This window comes from Arachis hypogaea, chromosome 12 (genome assembly GCF_003086295.3).
Source record: "Arachis hypogaea cultivar Tifrunner chromosome 12, arahy.Tifrunner.gnm2.J5K5, whole genome shotgun sequence".
Lineage (NCBI taxonomy): Eukaryota > Viridiplantae > Streptophyta > Magnoliopsida > Fabales > Fabaceae > Arachis > Arachis hypogaea.
The window spans coordinates 77,207,082-77,218,485 of NC_092047.1; the positions used below are offsets into that span (position 1 = coordinate 77,207,082).

The 11,404-nt window shown below is 35.4% G+C and overlaps 1 pseudogene; it reads right to left on the reverse strand.

Moving 5' to 3' along the window:
* Nucleotides 1-8,290: 8,290 nt before the first annotated feature.
* Nucleotides 8,291-9,862, reverse strand: LOC112730143 (uncharacterized; annotated as a pseudogene).
* Nucleotides 9,863-11,404: the final 1,542 nt, after the last annotated feature.

Below are 11,404 nucleotides of genomic sequence, written 5' to 3' on the forward strand. Positions count from 1 at the left end.
CTTTTTGGACCTCTCAAGTGGATTTAGCACTTCTTAGCCTATTTTATTTTCTTTTTGTAATTTTTTATTACAAACAATATCTTTTAGGTTTAGAATTCAATATTTTATTTTAGCTTCAAATCAAAAGATTTGATTTGATCTACATTTGATTTTGTTTTGACTTAGTTTGAATTTGAATTCTAGATTTAGTCTTAGAGGTTTTTATTATAAATAGGAGACTTTCTTCCTCCCTAGACGACACACTCGATCTCTCCTTTGGGAGGGGGACTCCTCACTTCCGCATTTTCACATTTTTTCTCTATAAGTCATGAGCCACTAAACCCTCTTGGTTAAGGTTAGGAGCTCTGTTTATTTTTATGAATTAAGCTTATTATTCTTTTTTTTTATTTAATGTTTTGATTCAATTCTAAGGATTATTTTCGTTCTTAATCTTATGAATTGGGTGGAATGAGAGTATGACCCTTTTCTACTTGAGTTCTTGTGATTTTCGAGAGAGTTATCTTGCTTGAAGTACATCTTGAAAACAAATCCTCCTAAATTGCTAATTACATGAACTAATTGGGATATGTGACATAAAATCCTGTTAGCTTTAGGTAATTAGGGTTTTTGTGGCATTAAACTAGTTTTCTGAGCTTAACCCTCTAATCAGAATTATGTGACCACGAGAGTGGCGGTTGATTAAAGGTAGAGGAGGCTAAATCACTAAGAGATTGGGGTTTAGACACTTATGGTTTGCCATAGAATGAATCATTCATTGTTAAAATAGTTGGTAAGACGTTTCAATCCGGAAAGATAAACACCTCCGAAGCCTCAACTATTCTCTCATATAATTTACTTTACTTTTATTATTTTCTTTCATATTTTCTGCGTTTTATAACCTCAAAACATCACCTTTTGCTTGCCTAACTAAGTGAGTCATTCTACCATTGTTACTCAGTTCATTAATCCTCGTGGGATCGACCCTCACTCACCTGAGGTATTACTTGGTACGACCCTCACAATTATTGTGTTAACTTTTATTTATTGAATCTATTAATTCTAATTAATAACATTGTTATAACACAACTGTTTACCACCTTTGTCATAGTCTACTACCCGTTTTTGACAAAGTCATCCCAGGTGTTGACCACAGGTTTTGTGTCCTCCATCTGTACAACAACTTCAGGAAAAAGTTTCCTGGATTACACTTGAAGCAATTGATGTGGAGGTGTGCAAAGGCTACACACTGAAAGGAGTGGGAGAGAGAGATGGCAGTCATCTGAATCATCAATGTGGAGGCTCACAGGCATCTGAATGCTATTTCTCGTAGATTTTGGAGCAAGTCCAGGTTTAATTTTCATTCTAAATGCGATACTCTTGTAAAAAACATGTGTGAAAGCTTTAATGGTGCAATAGTAGAGTCTAGGAAAAAGCCTATTGTTACTATGTTAGAAGAAATTAGGGTTTATTTGATAAGTAGATGGGCTATTAATAGAGAAAGAATTCAAAAGCTTAATTGTACAATTTTTACCTCGAATTAAGAAGAAGGTAGAGAGGAGGGGCAGACCAGCTGGTGAGTGGAGGCCTTATTGGTCTGCTGCACAGACATATGTGGTTGTAAATGGGTTGAACAAATATGTTGTTGATTTGTCTACTTGTGAGTGTTCTTGTAGGAAGTGGTAGGTCAGTGGCATTCTATACACACATGCCATCAGCTGCATCAACTTTAAAGGTCTTAATATGGATGCATATGTTGATGACTGCTACAAGAAAGAGGCCTATGTCAGGTGCTATGATTCGGTAATCAACTCTCTAAATGGACTAGATTTGTGGGAGAATACTGACTTTGATAATGTGATGCCACCACCCTATCGGAAGCCTAGCCATAGACCAGTGAAGAAGAGGAAGAGAGGACCGAATGAAGCTGAGGATAGAAGCTAATCTCACTTGTCTAGGAGGGAGCAGATTCAGAGGTGCTCAAACTGTGGTGAATCAAGTCACAAGAGGGGAGGATGAAAGAAGCCATCCCTCCTTGTAAGTGTATTCACAATATGTATGTTAGGGTTTTATTGCAATGGTTGATTAAATGCTATTTTTTGCTGTATTTTAGGCCCAACCACCTAAGTAACCTACTGTCAAGAAAACCAATAGAGGGAGGAAGAGTTCATCTTCAACACCCACAACCAGGTATAAGTCATTGATAAACCCCAATTTTGTGGTTTATATTATGTAGAATTTGGGGGGTTTTGTCAATATTTTTCACACTTATTCACAAGAATTGCATGGTTTTGTGTTCTCTTTCTAATATTGCTTCATGATGGAAAACATGCTTCTTTTACCTTAGAATTACTATATTTTGATCCTCTTTTATTATCATTCGATGCCGTGACGTATTTGTTGAGTGATTTTAGAATTTATAAGGCAAGAATGGCCTAGAAGAGAGAAAGAAAGCATGCACAAGTGGAAGGAACATGAAGATTTGGATTTTGGGAATTTCATTATGGGCGCGCACGCGCACCTCGCGCGCACGCGCACCTCGCGCGCACGCGCACCTCGCGCGCACGCGCACCTCGCGCGCACGCGTGGATGTGGACAGCTGGAAGCGGCGTGCATAGGTCGGCGCATTCACGCGGATTAGAGAAATTCACACTGGCATGCACGCGTACATGGCGTGCACGCATGGATCGCAAAATCAATCGGTGCGCACGCACGCATGGCGCATACGCGCAACAAGCTGCACGTGACCTCATTAAAGGAAATTGTGTCTGGCAATTTCTGAGGCTCAAGAGGCCCAAATTCAAGTTGGTTCTGCATGGAAAAGACCCAAGGATGCTAGGGGGAAAGGCAGGGGATCATTCATTCACACTTAGATACAATTTTTAGCTAGTTTTTGGTTTTTGTTCTTCTAGAGAGAGAAACCCTTGTTCCTCTCTAGATCTAGTTTGATTTGATCTTCTCTTGTTGAATTCTGAATTGGATCTTGTTGATTACTAGTTTTGATTGCTTAATTTGAATTCCTTAGTATAATTTTGTTTAAATCTTGTGTTAGATTTATGTTTTCTTGTCACTTGTCATTTTCTACCCATTTTGTGAATCTTATGGATCTCGAATTGTTAATGTTACATTAATGATTTTCATGATTAATTGTGTTGGTTGAGTGAATTTACATTGATAATTGTTAGTGGGTACTTGTTAATTTCAATTTAATTGCAATTTGAGTATGTCTTTTAGTAATGCTTACCATGTGTTTGATGAAATGTTTCCTTTGATCATGGAGTAGTTCTCTTTACTCTTGGCCTAGGCTAAGGGGATTGGGTAAATTTGAGTCATTGGGTCTAATAGATTTGATGATTTGGGAACTCTTAGTGGTCAATTTGATAACCATTGACACTAGCCCACTACTAAGTCAATTAGTAGCTAGGTTGGACCTTATGGGTTGATGTTGACTAAACCATTTAATATACTTCAAGTATAGAAGTAAACTTAATGAGTTTGGTTTCTCATAATTGTCAAGATATGGTTATTAGATAAGGATGGTGACCCCAATTCTCATGTCTAGCCAAGAGTTGCTTTTATTATTCATATTTGAAAACCCAAAAATCCTAATTGCTTTGTCTTAGTTATAGTTAATTGTTTAGTTTTAGAGTAGAATTATATTGGATGTTATCTTATTAGTTTGAAATTGCTCACATCTTGCTTTAGTCACTTGAATTAGTTTCTTACACTTCAAGATTACTTGCTTGTTAGGATTCTTAGTTTAATTTCTTGCTCATGACTTGCAACCCCGGAATTCTCACCAATGTTGATGCACATGTTTGCCCATTCCTTGTGAGACGACATGAGATTTGAATACTTCGGTTACTTTTATTGGGGTTGAACTTGTGACAACCAATTCCTTTGAAATTTGATCGAGAGTTATTAGTTGGTTTGGAACTATACTTACAACGAAGTTCTATTTCTATTAAGAGAGATTCTAGAATGACAATAACCCTCGCCCTATCAGTCATCATCACAGCCTGCTGTCCAATCTACTACTAGAGGGTAGAAGAGGTCTAATTTGCAACAAAAATCATCATCACAGCCCTAACCAGCCACTAGCACATCACCCACAACCAGATTTAAGTCATCCCAGCCCAAGTCCAAGCCCATACCACCATCATCTAGGCTCAACACACCAACAACAGCTACTCTCCACTGAAGGTCCAGGATGAAGCCCATCAAAAGCTCAACACAATCACCACTAGTGCCTAAGGAGAAGGATGCATCCAGCTCAAGCCAACCAGTCAAGAATGTCTCTCTCAGTCACAACATTGCAGTACATGTTTTTCCAAGAAAGTTGAGGCTGATGGTAAAACTTCCTCCAAGAGCTTGGGGAAAACTTTAAAAATTTGAGATCATTTAAGATGTTGTTATGTTATTAATGTAGTGCTGAGTTGATTATACTCTATGTTTGTAAGACTTTATTTTGGCTGAAACTTATTACATACTGTTTACGCTTAATGTTGTTTAAATAGCAATAGAGTTGCTCTTGGTTTGTGGTGACTGAAGTTTCCATCTTTTGTTGTTGTTTACATTTAACTAGATAATGTTTTGTTCTGGGTCCAACTGTCAACTAATGAATTTGATGGTGATTGAAGTTTTCATCTTTTGTTGTTATTTAGATATGCTTATTAATAAATTTGACATAGTTGTGTTTTAATAATTGTGCTTGTGGTGCTCTCTGATGTTAATTCATATTGCATATTGTATATTATACATTATCAAAGCAGGTCATGCTATACCAATTGAGTTGACACAATTCTTGAGTAATGCTTCCAGGCTACTACATCCAGTTTCATTGCCAATTTTTTGTCAAATTACAGGTACACAATTTCACTTACATAATTTTTGACCACCCTACAAAAATCAAACTCATTAACATAAACTCTGTCCAGCCACAACAGCAGATTTTCATTAACACAATACATGTCAAGTTACAAAACTCAATTTCATTCAAAGAAAAAATCTTAGATAACAACACAATTTCATTAAAGCCTAAATACATCCTAACTAAAAGAGCCCTATTTTCTCCCCTGATTTCATCAAGCCATTTTCAGAGGCATTACATAAGGTAGCCCCTGCTTCTGATTCAATAAATCTGCAACCAGAAAAAAATAACCAACCCAACCAACCATGTCCAACACTGCAGCAACCTTCAACTTCCACTCAAACTCTCTCACTTTTGCTTTTAGGGATACAACTTTTCTCTTCAACCTTGAAACATGCAGATCTTCAGTTTCAGCTTCTAGGTCTGTCCAACGAAAAAACTAACACTCTTCTTTAATCTACAAGATCCCACCATAGTCAGTCCCTAGAAACAAAATATTATTATCAATCAAGAACAAAAACCCAAAAACGCACCTCATAGTAGATTCAGCCCCAAAATTGTCGACCAAGGTCATTTTTCGTTCCCGAAATTTGCAGCACAGGTCTCTCACCATGCCCACAAAGAATTTCTCTCTTCTACGCAGACGAGCGACTCTGAGACTACCTTGAGCTCTCCGAAGCCATGGCTGCACTACAACCTCTAGAACCCTAGCAGATGTTCTATTATTTTGGTTGGTGGTGAAATTTTAATTTAATCTCTATTTCTCCAACCGATTATAAAAAAAACTTAATTTTTTTAATCATTAAAGGCATCAACTACCGGTAACAACCTAAAGGATAAAAGTGTCCAAAAAAAATTGTTAATGGAGGGGAGGATGATTTTAAAGTGTTTGTAAAGGTTGAGGATGATTTTAATAACAAAAAAAAGTCGGAAATGAATTTGATTTTCACCCCAAATCTTAGGGACAAAAAAAGTACTTAACCCACCAACTTACCTGGGAGGGACATCTTAAACATAGCACATGTTTGACAAAGTATAATTGTAGTTGTAGAATAAAAAAAAGAAAGAACATACATGATAAATAATAAGATAATACTCAAATTGGTTCTTAAAATTGTATTCGCGCCTTAAATTGATCTCTGAAATTTGTATTTAGTCCCCGAAGTTTATATTAGTGACTTAAGTTAGTCACTCAACTATTTTTTGTTAACAATGCTCTAACATAGCATCCAAACATAGGGCGTCAGTACCACGTGTTAGAATATTATCCGTCCACTAGTAATGAGATGATGATATACCAGTTAGTGACACGTGACATGTCAATTATATCTCAAACATGAGCAAACAAAAAACTACTTCACAATTCAGAGTTACAAATAAATTAAGAAAAAACGAAATCTTAGAAATAGATAGCACTATGTTATTTATGTCATTTCATATTTATGTTATTTTACATTGTTATCACTTATCACTATGTGTGCATAAAAAAGAAATTACTCGGTGCATAAAATACCATATGACGTGGTTACCAAATACCCCCACACTCTATAAACAACTCCTTGGTCATTCTCGAAATTCTCAAACCAATACCTGCATGGAAATAAATAGAAAATAAAAAGAGGAGTTGAAATTTTGAATAAAGTAATTAATAAGGGTGATTTCAAGATGCAAATGTACATCAAAATAATATTGCAGGATGATTTGCGAAAATAATACTTTATTTCTAGGCAACAAAAACTAAATCTTCACAAGGATTCAAAATTATAGCTCTGCATTGTGTCAATCTACATCTACATAAAATGCAACATCACAATAGATTGCAGCAAAAAACAGTAAACAGCACAAATTTAATGCAGTATAATGTAAAATGAAACAAAAGGTTATACTTTAAAATATGACCAGAACTCTAAAATTGAAAATACCGACATTTAGAACTTTCACTCAGATGTCTAACTTTTTTTTCCCCTCACTACCCACTAAGATCTATGGATACAAGAATATTTAATAATGAAAAATAAATATGTAAAGAATAACAAGATGCTATCATATAAAAATTTTATACAACTAAGATTTACAAGATTGTGTCATTTAATATGATCCATCTACTTCATTTGTAACTACAATCTCAAGTGTCTACCTTTAATTAACAACTGTTTTTGTGAAAGCCTAATAGAACAGCACAAATTGAAGCTAATTGTTTATTAAAATGGGACATTCTATTTGTATTATATATGGTTCATCGGAATTAAAATCTTTAAATTTTAGTAGAATCTTAAAGAGCAAGCAGGCAAGCACTTATCCAGCAATAATCATGTACAATTATGAGACAGAGAGAGATTGATTTGAAATGGCATTCAGTAAATCATGTTGTCTATTGTATTTCTTTGGATAATCAAACAAAATGTTACCATTTAAAAAGCACAATAATCATGTACAATTAAGACAAAAAGCCTCAACATACATCATAAGCAAGCATGTGTGTCATCATTCCACATGCATCAACATTTCCAAAACTAACAGTAATATTTGGATACACCAGATTACCTTGCCACTAAATTCTGAGAGCAGTGTGTTAAGTATTTAAGGAAAATGGAGAACCATGCCTTAAAAACTAGCTATTAAGAGAGCAAAACTATTTTCTTTAAATACAACATCAAGCATCTCATATTACTCAATGTGCAACTTTGGACACCCTAAAACACCCAAGTCTTTAACACGTTGCTGACAAATTGCAACATAAGGCCTTTTCGAAGTTGTTGAGAGCCATGTAGTTCATCACACATTTGCTAATTTGTTATAGGCATAATAACAAGATATTTTATTCCTCATTCTCCCAAATTTTGGAATTAGTCCAAAATTGCAGCCGTGCATATTAAAAGATGAAGAATCAACAATTTTAAATTAAACCCCTAAATATTGTAAATCACGTGTACATATCCATTTTGAACATATATTACATAATCTACATCAACAATTTTAAACTAGTAAATAGAGTACATATACATTTTACTCACAGGATCAACTTTATATTTAGTAGTAAAGACAACGATAGAGTCATCATTGACAACACAGTAAACATATAGTTCAAATGAATTAAAATTCTGGACCTTCAACTAATGAATGAAAAGAACCATAAAGACAAACTGAACAAATAGACTAAGAATCCAATAATAAATACCCTTGCAACGAAAGACAATCCAAGACATTAGTACTAATGTTCAGAAACTTTGATGTCTCAAATACAATGAATAAAGAAGAGTCAATTACATCAACAACTCTAATATGGATCTTATGCCTACAAGTAATTTGTAACTTTTACTAGTATAGAAAAGAACAAGATAACATATAAGATAGGTAACTTGCATACTTTCTACCCAAAAATATCTCAAAGATAACTGCTATTTTTAGAGTTATAAAGTATTGGCACCACAAACAGGATTACCCTTAACGAATAAACATCTTTTTGAATTTATCATTGGATTTTGGCTTCTCATCGTCCTTTTCTTTTTTTGAGCTATTGGCAGTGACACCAAGTGGTCTGACATTTCTAGGCACAACAAAAGTATTCTTCCTTGGCTTTCTAGAAGAGATCCCATCATCATTTACATCATGCTTGGAAGTATCACCGGTTTCTTTGCACATGGAACCTTTTCGACTGGAATGATCAGGAGCATCTGCATGTTCTTTCAAGGATTTTGGAGCAAAAGACTCCATTCTCTCACGCTTTGGATCAGATCAAAGAATACTTAACCTCTTCCCAAGTAACTTCTACTTGTTCTTAGCTAAAGCTGCAGTAAGGTGCTCATCATCCAAGAAGTCCACATATGTCAGTGCCCTTAATTTTCCAGTGAACTTGTCATTCAAGATACGAATGGAAACAACTCCACCGACACCACTGAAGAAATTACGTATATGTTCATAATTTGTTTTAAGATGAAGATTTGAAAAAAAAAAAGCAGTGCACTGATCAGAGTATGTCTTGCTTTCTCTGGGGGGAAGGTTGTTATCGAGTTCATTATTCCTTGGATTAGCATCTTTCAACTTTGTCTCCTGAGAAGAGTTCTGCCCATGATGTTTATTTTCCACAGGTGCTTTCTCTGCCACTCTATCAATGCCTCTCTATCGCTTGGTAGGAGACTGTTCTTTGCTTATGTCAGACCCAAGCTTTCTCTTGTTGTGGGCACTTTTCCTAAGATTATTCTCATTTTCCTCTATTGAGTTGGATTCATTCTAAATAATCATAGCTATTCCAGACGAGGAGTAACCTTTTTTAAAGCATTATCAAAATCTTTGAGATTGCCAAACTCCCTCTCGAAGCACAACCATGAGTGGCATATATCCTCGGAACCAGCTCCAAAAAACCTTTTACTGTAGCATCTCTTGTATATGGACCTCGCTTCATTTATGTGATCTAATTCAACTTCCATTGCTATATAAATTTTCCATACCTCTAACATTGATCCACATATCCTAACAAAATTCTCCCAAACTCCATATGCCGCAGTTATGTCTTTTCCAAGTTTTGCCTCTAAACAGGCCCAATAAGCATGCAAATGCAGCAAACCCTCTGTATTCTTCAACTGTGGGTGGCAACAGGTAATCTGATGCATGCTGGAAGACCTCCCTTATTTTTGTGAATTCCAGCTGATTCTCTTCCCCAATGGATGCCATTCTTCGCCGTAAGCCAACTATCCGAGTGAGAACCAAATCAAGATACTCATCAAGAGTTGAAAAGGTGCATCGTAAGGACTTCTCAAAGGCTTCGGCCAACTCTTTCTCAGAAGCATGACTACGCTCCATGGAAAGCAGATATCTTACCCAAAGTTCTCCAACCCAAGGATAATTCTTAGTGGCCCTGAAATAAACATTGCTGACAACACTACCAACCTTCAAAGTGTTGTCCATGTATCAAGTGTAATCAAGCCAAAGATCAGGTGATATAGGAAAGTCCGTGATAGCTCGCTCATAAAGAACTTGAACTTTCGCAGGCATTCCAAAAGTTTCTACTAGATGCATTGATGTATTTGTTTAGTAATTTCAGGCTTAGGAGGCGGAGATTGGATCAAAGAAGTGAAGAAAAAGAATGTAAAATAGAATATTCATAAAGAAATGAGGATTTGGTGGACATCATGGCCACGCGTACGCATGAGGAAGGAAATTCGCTAGGCCACCACACGTACACGTGGCACTTGTCACGTGACCTCATTAAAGGAACACGCTGGGGGCGATTTCTGAGTTCATCCAAGCCTTAATCAAACTCATTTCTAAAGTATTTAAGGCCAAAATCAAGAAAGAACAACGGGAGAGCAATTAGGTTAAGATAGAAACATGCTTTAGGTTATATTCTAGAGAGAGAAGCTCTCTCTTCTATCTAGAATTAGGGTAGGTTTAGGTTAATTGCATCTTAGATTTATGTTTAATTTCTTGTATTGATCTAGTTTCCTTTACTTTTCCTTGTTCTATTGCTTTAATTTTCTTTGTTCTTCTTGTTAATTTCTTATTTTGGTCACTTTTATGTTTATAAACTCTTATTGGATCATGATTTTGTTTAATGCAATTTGATGTTTTTATATTTATAGTTGTTCAATTGAGTTGTTATTATTGTTATTTTACAGTTGGTAGCTTTAGATTTTATTACTCTTGCAATTTTACCATACTTTTCTTTTATGCCTTCCAAGTGTTTGATAAAATGTTTGGCTTGGTTTTAGAGTAGATTTTTGTATTCATAGCTTGGGTTGAGCATTAGAAACTCTTGAATTATCAAAATCTATTGTTGATTTGTGATTGCGGATTGCTAGTTAGCTTGAATTCCACTAAAGCTAATCTTTGATTAGGACTTGTAGACTAGAGTTAATTTTGCTCACTTGACTTTTCTTTAATTGTTAGAGGATAACTAAGTGAGAGCAAAAGACAATTACCATCACAATTGAGGATGATAATGAAGATAGAAATTCCAATTCTCACCTCTTGCCAAGACCTTTCTTAGTTGTTAGCTTACTTTCTTGTTATTTACATTTCTTGTCTCTTATTCCAAAACCCCAAAAATATTTTCCCATAACCAATAATATGCACAGTTCCCTGTAATTCCTTGAGAGATGACCCGAGATTTAAATACTCTCGGTTTTTATTATGTTTGACTTAAGTGACAAACAAATTAAACTTTGATTGAGGGTTAATTGTTGGTTTGGATCTATACTTCGACGAGATTTATTTTGTGAAAATTCCTAACCGACGATTTTCCTCCATCAGGTGGCTGCCCACATTATTACAAAATGTTGATTTATAGGTCACAAAAATTCAACCTATTTTATTAAAATTTTCCTAGGTTAAGCTTGGGAGCTATGTTTTGTCCATTATACCTCGAACCCACTATACTTATAAATCAAAAACTGACTAGCTGAACAAAAGGCCATCTTCCTTTTCACACATGCATTATAAATTTAACATATTTATTTCATTAAGTTTCAGATAAGACTGAGGAGCAGTTGCCAATAGACTAGGTCAACGTTGTAACCTGCCTATAACAAAAATGTTAGGAAACTCTAATAAGGAAAAAAG